At 40.7% G+C, this 15,085-nt stretch overlaps 1 pseudogene; it reads right to left on the bottom strand.

Annotated features, from left to right (window-relative positions):
- Positions 1-1,731: 1,731 nt before the first annotated feature.
- LOC107261461 lies at positions 1,732-3,491 on the bottom strand (annotated as a pseudogene).
- Between the last annotated feature and the right edge of the window lie 11,594 nt (positions 3,492-15,085).

The following is a 15,085-nucleotide window of genomic DNA, read 5'->3' as shown; positions in this document are numbered from 1 at the left end:
TCATAACCAAATCAAACAGGTGGAATTTTTATTTGGTGGGTGATCACCAAATTTTTATTTTTAATCAGATAAAATATATTAAAACTTTCCTAAGTAGATTAATAGAAAATGATTAGATGACAGATAAAGTCTAATCCATTGAAAACTTCAACCACATGCATTAAGAAAATGGAAAATAAAATAAAATAAAATGAAAGGCCTTGACTTTAGAGCTATGCTTATGATTTGGTTAATTATTCGGTTTTAACTTTAAGTACTTTTATTCTTTTTCAATAAAATTATGTACACAGTTTATTATATTAGCAAATTGCAGTTTATGCTGTAATATTTTTAGATTATTGATACGATGCTTATATGGAAGATGAATATATATATATATATATATATACTATGTAACAAAAAAATGTTATATTACCGTCAAATCATAAAAGAAGTGTCATGATAGTAAATAAATGTAGTACGTTAGTACAATATCAATAAAAATCAATAGTATTATTAACAAAATAAATCAATGTATATTTGATTGGTTAAAATAAGATCATATATTTAAAAAGAGCAAATATAAAAAAATAAGTTTTGATTTCACTATTTAATAATTTTTAAAATAATGCGATTTTTTTCTAATAAAAAAAGATGCGTGGTTAAAGATCATGATAAAAATTAATAGTTCACTGTTAACAAATATTGATTAGCAATAATTTGATCATCTCCATCCCGATCATTGTTATATTTGATTATCATTGTTATATTTTTCATATTTGATAATATGAGCTTAAAGCTTAACAATTCAATATGTCATTATTTGATCGTTAAATCAAATTTTATTCAATCAATGAAATTTTAAACTATGATTTAATAATTAAATAATAAAATTAAAAATTGTTAAACTCCAAACTCATGTTATGAAAGTTGCTGCAACTTGATAACGATGATTTATCAGAGTGAATGAGATTGATTCTTTATAAATCGAAAACTTTTAGTGGGAAGATATTTTTTTTTGTCATAATTTATAATAATGTACTTCTTTTTATTTGAAAAGAAATCACATGCTGAAAAGGGGAAATTTCTCATGAATAAATAAATGTGGTGACATTTCAGGTTCAACTATAAAAGTTAAGTTTTGATTTTAGATAGGAAGAAAGTTCAGTTGGCCATAAAAATGAGAAAAAGAAAGGTATCAATGGAGGGAGGGACATCATTTCATGGGATTCCTGTTGAAGTGGGCTGTCCTCAAGTTGCACACATAAAGTATAAAAGTCCCACTTTTTAAGTAGGCTTTCTTCATGTTAAAATTCAACCCTTTTTGACATTGTGGAAATAAGTGGTCCACAAATTTGTTCAATTATAAATAATCATTTCCATTATGACTTTCTTAGTTCTCAGCATGTAATGGATTTTATTGGAGTTGCTAAGTTATAAAAGAAATTACAGAAAATTTGTGTCCCCTTCTTTATCAGTGGTTGGGTCTGATGTCAAATATAAACCCCTCACTAAACCTCAGCAATCCCTTTTGATTCTTTCTTAGATTATTAAAAGAAATAATTGTTTTGATAGGGGCATGGGCTGGATTATATGTTCATGAAGATTTGAAATGCCATGGTATTCTCAAATCCTCTTCAGGCTAATAAATATTTAGGAGAATTCATTTTACAATACAAACTATTTGATAATATTATTAGTGGTGATCCGTACATAAATAATATTAACGAATGTTAATTAAAAACTAAAGAGTCATAGATGGAAGTATAACCAAACCAACCTGAAAACCTGTCTGCTTCTATCGCACCTTCTAATCTGCAAGCACTTCTCAGAAGCCATTTGTCGTGCATTCTTTGCAGCTCTGCCTCCTGATAGTTTCAGGACAGCAGTTGACACCTCAGCTGATAGTGGTGAATCTCTTGGAAACGCCTGAAGAGAATTGTAGAAAACACGACGACTTTAAGAAGAAGGATTTATGATGTATAGACACTAAACATGGATGAATGGTGTTTTAAGAATAATTATGGATCGACATAAAAATCCTCACCCATCTCTGCTGAATTCCTGACCATCAATTACTGCAGCAATACCGCATCTTTCAGGACCGTCTTTCAAGGCTTTAGCATAATCCTCAGGAGACTTAAAGAGCAACAAGTCTAGACTTGTCCATTCGATATTCGTCCATTTAAGTAATTTTCAGCAAATGAACCATACTGATAGCCAACAGGGTCATTGCTAGATATCAAACTTCCAATCCCTTCAATGGGAGAAGATAGTTTTATAGATTACTTAGCATTTGTCTTCTAGGAGGGCCTCGAAAATCATCATTGATCCTGTGCTCCAAAATCCATATTACTACTCCCATAACAAGAAAGAAAGCTGCTGTTACAAACCACATCATTGGAGTGAACGGTCTCGAGAATGCCCGAGCACTAGAATTTGGCTTCCTCAGTGGAGCCACTACAACTAGACCAGACTCGATACATGGCTGTGTGAAATCCACCATCCTTGTTTCCTCTCAGTTGCGCTGGAAATTTCACCTACTACAGCATCAAACACCTATATAGAGCAAGAGAATAAAAAGAATCAGGAAAGAATGCAAGGAAACCTGATACAAAAGTTTGAAGAGAACCCGTCGGTTTGATCCTCAACCAGCTGCTTATTCTGGCCATACTACACCTTATAGTTGCGGACCTGAAATTAAGTGATTAGGCGGCTTTGTATAGTGCATTTTCATGAGGCATTATGCTAATAAGCTAGTATAACCAATCCTCTTAAGCCCTGTGCCAATCACATTGATCACTTCATATGCAGGATGAATGAGATTCCTATCTAAGAACTTTATTGACCCTGAAATAAATTTCCTCCAGTTAAAATTTTTAAGGCATCAATATGTAGATTCCCTTTATGCAGTTCAGATAATCTTGGTTCATTTGAAAATGAAATGCTTCCCCATGATCTAAAATTGCTTCAATTGCATAAACAAGCAGCCATACAGTGTCATAGGCATACAGACCATAAGTATTTAACCCAAAAGTACCATCAGCTGCCTTTCTGCTGATTAATTTGCACCATCCAGAAACAAATTTTCTTTTCTGCTGTGAGTCTGGTGTGTCTATTCGCAATGTAAGAACTGCTTGAACATCATCCATTGCTTGCAAAGAAGAGGAGGATAAGTGTCTAGAATGGTAGAAAGCCAATCAGTAACTATCCATACATAGCCAGATCCCATCATCCCAAGATACTTTGCCACTTCAAGAACTTCCAAACCCCAACTTGGATAAGCAAGAAGAACATGAACTCTAGACTCCATTAAAGCCACCTTGACTAATAAATTCGTGATCTCATCTCAGTTTCACATTAGTGTGAGCTTTATGTGAGATTTTACATCTCTCAGTTAGCTTATCTCCTAATGCTGCAATTTCACTACTTCCATGATCATCATCCACATAAATTGCTGTTAGACCTGTTAAAGATGAGGCAAAAAAAATTATTTTTGAATTAGTTGGGTGTCATAAGACCTCGTCATTTGGTTTGTTATCAAGTTTTCCTGGTATTAAGTGTATCTCACGAACATGGATTCCCTTAGTTTTTAAAAGGCCTAATTACAACTAAATCCCGAAATTTATAATTTTTAATAAATTTATTCAATTATTTCAAAATTTTAAAATGAATATTTATTTTTTTTTTAAATATTTTTCAAAGATAAATTTTGAAATTTTACAGTGAAAAAGATGATGTAAGAAGTCGATTGTGCTTAGTAAAAGAATAATAATTATAAATTAACAAAAATAGTTTATCTTAGACTCAATAATGTAACCATTAAAAATCTTATATATATATATATATATATATATTCATTCTTTCACATATTTATATATAAATTTAATAAAAAATTTATTAACTCGCTAATTTTTATGTTAGTAAGCAGAATTGACTTGCCATGTCATTTTTCTCATTGTAAAATTTTAAAAATTGTTACCAAAATATATTTTTGAAAATAAATATGAAAGTATAGTATTTATTTTAAAATTTTAAAATAATTGGATACAATTATTAAAAGTATAAAATTCAAATTTTAATTAATAATTAGACCGTTTTAAAATTAAGTTGCATTCTTATTGTCTATCTTATTGCTGTAATAATGTCTCTACTATGGCGAACGAATCACTTCAATCGACTTCATTGTTAGTAAAAATAGAACTCATGATGGGTTTTTAAGTGGAAAGGAGAAGTGGCATAGAGACAACATACTAGGGGTAAAAAGTTAGAAATTTGATATGCAAATTTAGGAATTAGGTAAGAATTTATTAAATTATATTTTTTTCTTTTAGTCAATCAAATCCCTAAAATACTCCTTCTAATAAAATGTAATCATTTTTCTAACAGTAATAATCCACATCAGCATATGTTTACTTCACCCAAAAAAATGTTTAACAATCAAGTGTTTAATTGTGATGCAAAATATAAGTTTAGGTTCTTAAATGATTAAAGTATAAAATCAGGGATGTAAATAACCAAAATAGTAAAACTTAAAGGCATAAATGTATATGTAGCCAATTGAAATGCATATTCATTCAGACAAAAGAAGAGATAACCGGGGGCGGGGTTGGGGGAGGGTAGCAACCCAACAACTTTGGAGTTTTTAACATAAAGTTATTTTTACGAATCAATCTGCAATTTTGTTACGAAATCTATAAACAAAAAAGAGAGAATTGTTTGGGCATGAGTTTAACAGCAAAATAATGTTCCCAATAATAGCTTTTATTTTTAAGGAACATAAAGAAGGGTCTTTCACAGCTTTAATTAAAATGAGAGAGTCACTTTCAAAAACACTTGGAAGGGAGTTTATGGCAATCGCTAATCTGATAGCCTCCAGAAGGGCGATGGCTTTTGCCATAAGTGGAGAGGATGCTTTCACCAAACGAGCTTACCCATTTATCATCGAACCCCTCAAATTCCTGCAAACAACGGCTATAGCAGCTTCCTCCCGATAAGGATTCATTAAAGCATTGCAATTGAATTTCAAAGAGCTAAAAGAGGGAGGGGACCGGGATTGTCGTGTTTGTGGTGCAATCGATACTGGGGTGAGAAGATGATTCCTTTCTTAGGCAGCTGCAGTCACTTCTGCCACCATTTGGAGAGCTCTACAGATAGAAAAATTAGGGTTAGGATGGATGCCTTTGAAGATAACTGCATTTCTACTTTTTCAAATGCTCTAACATAGACAAGCAATGCTAATTATTAGGTGGTCATCAAGACTGGCTCTAGCTTCTCTTGTCATTTGCCACCACCTGGAAAAAGATGGAAAACCATTATTGTTAGGGACCATTCCAATGTTGGATGCTAGCCAGGTTGCTCTAGCATGATTGCAAAAGAAGAGAGTATGTTCCATAGTTCCTCCTATTTTCCATAGATTGCACAGAGAAAGGAAGGGCACAAATTCTTTCTGTGTAAATTGACTTTGGTAGCTAGAGAGTTCCTGGATGCCCTCCAAATAAACATCTTCATCTTCAAGGTAAGAAAGGAATTCCAAATTTGTTTCCAATAGGCAGGAGATGGGTTGCTAGAGCTAAAAGCTCTATTAACATTGTGAAGCTTATCCACTCTATTGCATAAGATATGATATATTGATTTCACAGAGAACTGTCCTTTCTTATCAAAATGCCATACAACAGAATTAGGAATATCCTGGGGGCCTATAGGAATTTTTGAGATTGCTTCCACTTCAACTAGGCTTAGAAGTCTATGCATAAATGCTAAGTTCCATTGCCCTGAAGGGGTAATCAGTTGTGCAACATAGAGCATATTATATCCTGGAGGCTGGTTCGACTAGATCCTAAATTCCAGTAGGTTTGGGAGCCAAGGTTCCTCCCATATTGATAATCCATTTCCTCCTCCTAGGTGAAATCTGAAGCCCTCTCTTAAAGCTTCCCTAACTGATAAGATGCTGGACCAACCCCATGTGTCACGCCCCGCCTCGCAGCTAGCAAGGGAAGGCTGTACAACACGGCCCGTGTTGAACAACACTGCCCGTGTTGAACAACACTGCCCGTGTTGACCAACACGCCCACGGACACGCCCGTGTTGGTTGAATAAAAATGCGAAAGGCCTAGAAGCTTCGGGAAACACGGCCACAGTAGGTAACACGGCTATTTACCCCAGACCGTGTTCCCAACACGGCCTTGAGCACGGCCATGTTCCCAACCGTGTTCCCAACACGACCAGGAACACGGCCATGTTGGCGGACAGGGGGAAAAACGCTATAAATACCCCTTCCTTGTACCATTTGTAAGGTGTGTGATATATGAAAGAAGAGAGCTTGTAGAGAGAGAAAGTGTGCTCATTGTAAGTAGCTTTAGTGTGAATTAATCAATACAAGTATACACTTCCACAACTCTTGCGTCTCTTTGTGCCACTTTCGTGAATATACTTCCGCTAGCGTATTTGCTATCATTCTGCCGGGTTTGGCAATCAAGGGTAGGCTGACTAGCTATCTTGAATTTCGGGGAAATCAAGCAAGCTAGGCCGCACGTGGGCAAAGTTTTGGAGATAAAACAAAACTCACGTGACAGTTGGTATCAGAGCAGGTTCGAGACAAAGCCAAGTTCGAGACAGAGCAGGTTAGTATCACGCCATAGTTGGAAGTATAGCGCGGATAAATTCTTTGGGAGAATTCTTGCACGAGATAATGGCCAAGGTTGGTGAGCAATCTACTTCTACCGCTCCTCCTACTCCAAGGGAAGGAGGAAAGGATAGCGGAAAGGGCTGGAGGGATAAGTCCCGCGATGTGATTGGCGCGATGGAGGAAAGGCTAGTCAAGGTGGAGACTACCATGTCCGATTGGGGGGATAAAATCGAAGACATGGACCTACGCATCGAGAAGCTAGAGTCCAAGGGGGACGACGGAGAGCTTCGCGAGGAGATGCAAGGTGCCTTGAATGTTCTCGCCGACAATTTATCAAGGGACAATGAGGCTCTCAAGAAGTTGCTTGTCCAATGCCTAGAGAAGGTCGATAAGCTCGAGGTGGAGCTTAATTTGTGCAAGACCGCGTTGGCAAAGAGTGGGGGAGCGCAAGCAGTGACGGTCCACAAGGTCGATGCTCCTAAACCAAAAGCCTACGGTGGGGCGAGGAATGCGAGGGAGATCGACAACTTCCTGTGGAACTTGGAGGGATACTTTGAGGCAGTGGGCATCGTGGACGACACCACTAAGGTAAAGTCCGTATCTCTCTACTTGTGTGATATTGCTACCGTCTGGTGGAGACGGAGGTGCGAGGATGTGAAAAAGGGCCTCTGCACCATTAATACTTGGGAAGATTTTGTTCGGGAGCTTAAGAAGCAATTCTATCCCGACAATGCCGAGAAGGAGGCGAGGTCAAAGCTTCGACGTCTCCAACATAGAGATGGTCATATTCGGGAATATGTGAAGGAGTTCTCCGAATTGATGTTGGAGATTCCCGATTTGGGGGAAAAGGAAGCTTTTCATGCCTTCATTGATGGGTTATCTCGGTGGGCTCAGTTGGAGCTAGAAAGGCGGGGTGTGCAGGACCTTGCCACCGCGATGGCGGTTGCTGAGTCCTTGATAGAGTTGAAGAGGAAGGACTCGTTTAAGCCAAAAGTAAAGAAATACGAAGGAGGTGACAAAGGTGGTGGAGATAGGGGAAAATCTTCCACCAAGGATGGTAAGGCTTCATATAAAGATAAGGGCAAGTGGAAGAAGGAAGACAGGCGTAGTTCTTCCCCGAGAAAGCTTGCCTGCTTCATATGCGACGGACCTCATCGGGCGTATGATTGTCCAAAGCGAGGAAAGCTTGGAGCGCTAGTGATCACCGAAGAGGAAAGGCAAGAAGAAGAGCGAAGACTTGCTTCCCTTCGACTTCTCAATGCTATCCAAGCCAAAGTGGAGCAAAAGCCTCGTGGACGAATGTACGTGGAGACCAATATCGGAGGCAGGAGTATTCAAGCCATGGTGGACACTGGAGCTGACACGGTATACATGGCGAAAGAGGTGGCTGACTCTATTAAGCTGCCTTACAAGAAGGAAAAGGGCTTCATTAAAGGGGTGAACGCAAAGAGATTACCTATCATTGGCGTTGCGAGAGGAACTAACATCCGAATAGGCCAATGGCAAGGTAAGGTCGATATCACAATTGCTCCTATTGATGATCAACGGTTTTATCTTGGTATGGACTTCCTCGACATGGTGAAGGCATTCTTGGTTCCTTACGCCAACACCATGTGCATAATGGAGAATGGCCAACCTTGTGTTGTGCCAATAAAAAGGGAGTTAAGTCAAGATAAGATGGTGTCGGCCATACAGCTCTCAAAAGGGGTAAAAAGGAAGGAGCCAACCTTTCTAGCAACCCTTAAAGTGGAAGAAGGTACCCATGTTGATGAACCTACACTTCCAAGCCCTATCCGAGGCGTGCTTGATGAGTTTAAAGATGTTATGCCGCCAGAACTGCCGAAGAAACTTCCTCCACGCCGAGAAGTGGACCACGAGATCGAGCTGGAATCGGGAGCCAAACCACCCGCCTTTGCCCCCTACCGTATGGCGCCTCCTGAGCTGGAGGAATTAAGGAGGCAACTTAAGGAGCTGCTTGATGCAGGCTATATAAGGCCGTCCAAAGCTCCGTATGGTGCGCCGGTGTTGTTCCAGAAGAAGCATGATGGGTCTCTTCGGTTATGCATTGACTACCGAGCGCTGAACAAGATTACAATCAAGAATAAGTACCCGATTCCTAACATTGCGGACATCTTTGATCAACTTGGTGGTGCTAAATGGTTTACCAAGTTGGATTTACCGTACTATCGTGTACGCATCTCCGAAGGACATGAGCCAAAGACGGCGTGCATGACGAGATATGGATCATATGAATTCCTTGTCATGCCCTTTGGCCTCACAAATGCGCCGGCCACATTCTGCACATTGATGAACGAGGTACTTGCTCCTTACCTTGATCAATTTGTTGTTGTTTATCTAGACGATATTGTTGTGTACAGCAACACGCTGGAGGAGCACGTAGAGCATTTAAGGCTAGTGTTCAAAGCCTTGCGGGTTAACGAGCTCTACGTTAAAAGGGAGAAATGCTTGTTTGCCCAACGAGAAGTGGCGTTCCTTGGGCATGTCGTTGGCAATGGGAAGTTGAGGATGGACGGTTCAAAGGTGAAGGCCATCCAGGATTGGGAACCGCCGGCCAAGGTGACGGAGTTGAGGTCTTTCCTTGGATTGGTGAACTACTACAGGAGGTTCATTAAGGGTTATTCTTCCATTGCCACTCCCTTAACAGATTTACTAAAGAAGGGTCGTGCCTGGGACTGGTCTACAAAGTGCCAAGAAGCCTTCGAGGGGCTAAAGAAGGCGATTATGGAGGAGCCGGTCTTAGCACTCCCCGACTATACAAAGGCGTTCGAGATCCACACGGATGCTTTTGATTTTGCTATTGGTGGAGTACTCATGCAAGAAGGGCATCCGATAGCCTTTGAAAGCCGGAAATTGAATGACACCGAAAGGAGGTATACGGTGCAAGAAAAAGAGATGACCGCGATAGTCCATTGCTTGCGGACTTGGAGGCACTACTTGCTCGGGAGCAAGTTTGTTGTCAAAACCGACAATGTCGCCACTAGCTACTTCCAAACACAGAAGAAGCTCACACCAAAACAAGCTAGGTGGCAAGACTTCCTTGCGGAATTTGACTATGTCATGGAGTATAAGCCAGGAAGAGCAAACCTTGTTGCCGACGCCCTAAGCAGGAAGGGGGAGCTAGCCGAAATAAGCCGTCCTGCATGCAACTTGGCGGAGCGCATCAAGGAGGGGCTAAAGCATGATCCAATGGCCAAGAATTTCTTTGCTCTTATTCGAGAAGGTAAGACTCGAAGGTTTTGGCTGGAAGGAGACTTGCTTTACACAAAAAGAAGGAGATTATATGTGCCGCTCCATGATAATCTAAGGAAGGAAATCCTTAAAGAGTGCCACGACAGCAAGTGGGCAGGTCATCCCGGCATTCAACGGACGATGGCACTTGTGGAGAATGCCTACTATTGGCCTCGCATGAGGGAGGATGTGGAGGCCTATGTGAGGACTTGTCTTGTGTGCCAACAGGACAAGATGGAGCAACAAGCCCCGGGTGGTCTACTAGAGCCACTTTCTATTCCTGAGAGACCATGGGAGAGTGTCTCCATGGATTTTATTGTGGGGCTTCCTTTGTCAGAAGGATGTGCATGGATCTTTGTGGTGGTGGATCGGTTCTCTAAATACGGCATCTTCATTCCAGCTCCAAAGGCCTTCACCGCCGAAGAAGCTGCCCGCCTGTTTATGAAACATGTGGTAAAATATTGGGGTGTGCCAAAATCCATAGTGAGCGATCGGGACACTCGCTTCACGGGTCGGTTTTGGACGGAGCTATTAGCACCGACCTCGGGGTTCTCTACGAGTATGCACCCCCAGACGGATGGGCAAACGGAGAGGATCAATGCACTTCTGGAACTTTATTTGAGGCACTACGTGAGTGCCAATCAACGAGATTGGGCGAAGTTGCTTGATGTTGCCCAATTCTCTTATAACTTGCAAAAGAGTGAGTCTACCGGCAAAAGTCCGTTTGAGATAGTTACGGGCCAGCAACCCTACACGCCGAGCACTCTTGCCCTAGACTGGTCAAGCCGTAGTCCACCCGCCTTTAAGCTTGCGAAGGAATGGAAGGAGCAAGCCGATGTCGCACGAGCCTACTTGGAAAAGGCATCTAAGCGGATGAAGAAGTGGGGCGGACAGGAAGAGAGACCAATGGAGTTTCAAGAAGGGGATAAAGTGCTCGTCAAGCTATACCTGCATGGGAAAGCCGACGGACTTCATCGGGGCTCCAAGAAGGTATGATGGGCCTTTCCCATTATTAAACGGGTGGGAAAGGTGGCGACAAGGTTGAACTTCCCAAGGCATCAAGATCCATCCTGTTTTCCACGTAAGCCTGTTGAAGCCCTACAAGGAGGATCATGATGACCCAAGCCGAGGCAAGTCTACGAGAGCTCCTTTGAATGTGCGGGCTCGATGACAAAGAAGTGGACTACATCATCTCCCACCGTAAGGTGCCACAAATTCAATCAACCTCCTATGACGGAGTTTCTAGTCAAGTGGAAGGGACTCCCCGAGAGTGAGGCAATGGGAGCCAATTCGTGACTTGTGGCAATTTGAGAAGAAAATTAAAGCTTACGAGGAGCAGCGGGGCGTTGCGGATTGAGTGGGGAGAATGTCACGCCCGCCTCGCAGCCTAGCAGGGAAGGCATAACACGGCCGTGTTGAACAACACTGCCGTGTTGACCAACACGCCCACGAACACGCCCGTGTTGGTTGAATAAAAATGCGAAAGGCCTAGAAGCTTCGGGAAACACGGCCACAGTAGGTAACACGGCTATTTACCCCAGACCGTGTTCCCAACACGGCCTTGAGCACGGCCATGTTCCCAACCGTGTTCCCAACACGACCGAACACGGCCATGTTAAGGGGGAAAAACGCTATAAATACCCCTTCCTTGTACCATTTGTAAGGTGTGTGATATATGAAAGAAGAGAGCTTGTAGAGAGAGAAAGTGTGCTCATTGTAAGTAGCTTTAGTGTGAATTAATCAATACAAGTATACACTTCCACAACTCTTGCGTCTCTTTGTGCCACTTTCGTGAATATACTTCCGCTAGCGTATTTGCTATCATTCTGCCGGGTTTGGCAATCAAGGGTAGGCTGACTAGCTATCTTGAATTTCGGAGAAATCAAGCAAGCTAGGCCGCACGTGGGCAAAGTTTTGGAGATAAAACAAAACTCACGTGACACATGGGAGTCTGCCACCTTTAGATGCTGTCCAAAAGGAGGTTGATGAGAAATAAAGAGCCTTCATAATTTGAGGCCACAATCCAGATGGCTCGGTCACCAACTTCTGGGCTTGTTTACTAAGAAGAGCCTAGTTGAACATGTTCATACCTCTGAAGCCAAGCCCCCTTTTAAATTTTAATCTAGTAAGGATCTCTCATCATTTCAAATGAAGAGTTCTTTCTCCAATTTTATAACCCCATCAGAAAGAAGATAAACAACTATTAAGCCTCCTATAGACGACCTTTGAGAATCTGAAACAACTTATTATATAAGCTGGAATACACCATGATTTCTCTTCTAGCATATGATAAAAAAACTCATTTTCCAATTCTGAGCTTTAGAAACAAGTCTTTCTTCCAAGAAACGGAAAGCTCTAGATTTGGATGTTCCCTAAATGGTGGGCAACCCCAGATATTTCTCAAAAACATCCATTATTTTCATATTCAGAACTTCTTATATGCGAGCCTTTGTCTCTTCAGGGACAACTTTACTAAAGAATACAGAGGATTTATGAACATTAATGACTTGATTCGAAGCCTTATTGTATTGATGCAAAATTTCAATGATGTTCCTTGCTTCTCTAACAGTAGCCTGCCCTAATACTAAGGTATCATCCACAAAAAGGAGATGTGAAAGGGGAAAGCACCTTCGATTAAGCTTAAGACCTTTTAGAATCTCCTTGTCAATAACAGCTTGGAAAACATAAGATAATGCATTGGAAATAAAGAGGAAAAGGTATGGAGGGAGAGGGTCTCCCTGCCTAAGCCACTTGGAAGGTCTGAAAAAACGGAGATGGGGAACCATTTAAAATAACATTATACATCACAGTAGAGACACACTGCATGATCATATGTATTACTTGAGCAGTAAAACCCATCTTGATGAGGACCTTTTCAAGAAAACTCCAAGTCACCATGATGTAGGCCTTGTGCATATCCAGTTTGATGGCCATGCTCTGGTAGCCCTTGCAGGGATTGGTTCTTAAACTGTGAAAGACCTCACGAGCCACCAAAATGCTGTCAGCTATGTGCTTTCCTTGGATGAAGGCATATTGAAAAGAACTTATCAATTTGGGGAGCCAAGGCTTGAGCCACGAGACCAAAATCTTAGCAATTATCTTGTAATTGAAGTTACAAAGCCCAATAGGTCTGAATTGGGTAATAGATTTCGGATAAGGCTTTTTAGGGATTAAAGTAAGTGATGTTAGTCTTATTCTACACTTTTAAGAGGAACCCCCTATCGAAAAAAGTCTAATTACTGCACACACTTGCAGACCTACCAAATGCCAATTCTTCTGGTAAAAGATTCCTTGAAACCCATAAGGTCCTGGGCCTTTAAAACCCCTAAGGCTAAACACAGCTGTTCGAATTTCCAAGTCAAAAACTTGTGCTGTTAACACTTGGTTAAGAATTCTGGAACACAGTGCTGCACATGATGGATAATGGGTTCTACCTCATAAACTTCTGCAGAATATAGATTTTGGAAGAAAGAAATTACCAAATCCTTTAATAGAATTTTATCTTCGATCCAGCATCCCCGAGAATCCTTCAATTTGAGAATCTGGTTATTTTGCTTATACTAGATTATAGTAGCCAAGGATCTCTAGTGGCAGGCTTGAAGTTATAAATAAGATTGCGGACATGTTGTCTACTTTCTTTGTAGGGGCTACCATAAATAAAAGATACAAAAGAACCATGTCCAACAACATCACTATAAAGAATATGAAAGAAATTATCAGTTTGTGAGAGTATGAATTTAGATGCCATCCTCCCACCAAAGAGCAAGCTCCCCAGCTCTCCCCCTAGCCTCTTGATAGTAGCTATTAGCAAAACCCATCTTTCTCTTCTCCTATCCAGGCACCCTACCCTCTGTTTTACCTCCATCAAAAACACCATCCCGGGGTCTGTGCTTCAAAATGAGCTCTTTAAGAGCTCAAATTGTCAAGGGAGACCCCAATCCCTAACAGTTCCAGCTTAAAAGACACATGGTCCTTTGGTGGGTTTTAGCGAGCCACCAACGCCCTCAGGAGTTGTTTCCGTAAAAATGCTACGTTGGCCTTCTACTTCTCCATTTTACTGAGTTTGACCATTAGCTTGGCTTCTAACGCCTTCAGAAATTTCCACTATTCAAATGGATTCTTATTATCTTGCTAACTGTTTCAACCTTCGCTTCTTTACTATGCCAATTGACATTAAGTCCGAAGAGTCTCCTCCTTTAATAGTAATCAAATATTCATTTTCCCTACAGCCATCCAGCTTAGCCCCTACAGGTCTTAAAGCTCCAATAGATAAAGGCTCTCCTACCATCCATTCGAGAACACTTCTCATGGCCTGCAACTAAGGGTTAAGCTTTTTTATCTTCTTGAAATTATAAGTCTTATTGACACCTAAGCCCAAGCCTTTTGATGGAGAAGCATTAAAAAGAATAGAACCCAATTTGGGCCTCCTCCGTCATTAAGAACTCAACTTCCTTTAGGCTTGAATTGGAAGAAGAGGATGATGGGCTCACAACCTCTTTTCCTTTTAGGTCCACCTCAGTATCGACCTGCCCGCTGCATTCAATTGATTTGACTGTCTTCCTTACTCCTTCTTCTACTTTATTAATTTTGATTGAGCCCCGCTTATAGAAATCCCTTGCAAAACATAAAGGTTGAATTGCCACAATAATATTCCGCCGCCACTCTTTATTGCTCTTCGAGCTTTCTGGAGCACTGTGTCTCCTAACCCCTAATGCTTATGAGGGTCTGCCTCAAGTCCCTGCTGATGAGCAACCATAGCCATCATTTCATTTTCTATGGATTTCAAGTTAGAGGCCTCCTAGGTTTGTCGAGGTTGAGTGCCACTTCTCATTTTCCTCGTGCGTTCATCCAGCTCATCAATTCTTCCTTATCTAGGTTCTTGGAAAGACCCCGGACTCACCTTACTCCTCTACCATGCACCATAATGAAACTTGCTAGATTTCAGAATTTGTCTGTGACCTTCCTCCTCTTGATCAGGACACATTTGTACACTGACCAATCTTCCTAAAAAGAAAACAAAACTCTGGTAGACACTTATACCTGAATGGGATCCAATATGACTCATGGAAATCCATATGCTTCCTACTTCAATCATTATAAAAACTCAATGATAGTGCCTCTTCAATGTCCATGTTAACTCTCAATAGAAGCATATCATGATAGTTAATCCTACTTTAAGGCTTATCCATGGAAATAAATTCTCTTAACAAACTTGGCTATCTATTTGGC

The sequence above is a fragment of the Ricinus communis genome, chromosome 5, assembly GCF_019578655.1.
Source record: "Ricinus communis isolate WT05 ecotype wild-type chromosome 5, ASM1957865v1, whole genome shotgun sequence".
NCBI classification, from domain to species: domain Eukaryota; kingdom Viridiplantae; phylum Streptophyta; class Magnoliopsida; order Malpighiales; family Euphorbiaceae; genus Ricinus; species Ricinus communis.
Note: the sequence above shows the minus strand (reverse complement) of the source record. Positions and strands in the feature narration are given on the sequence as shown.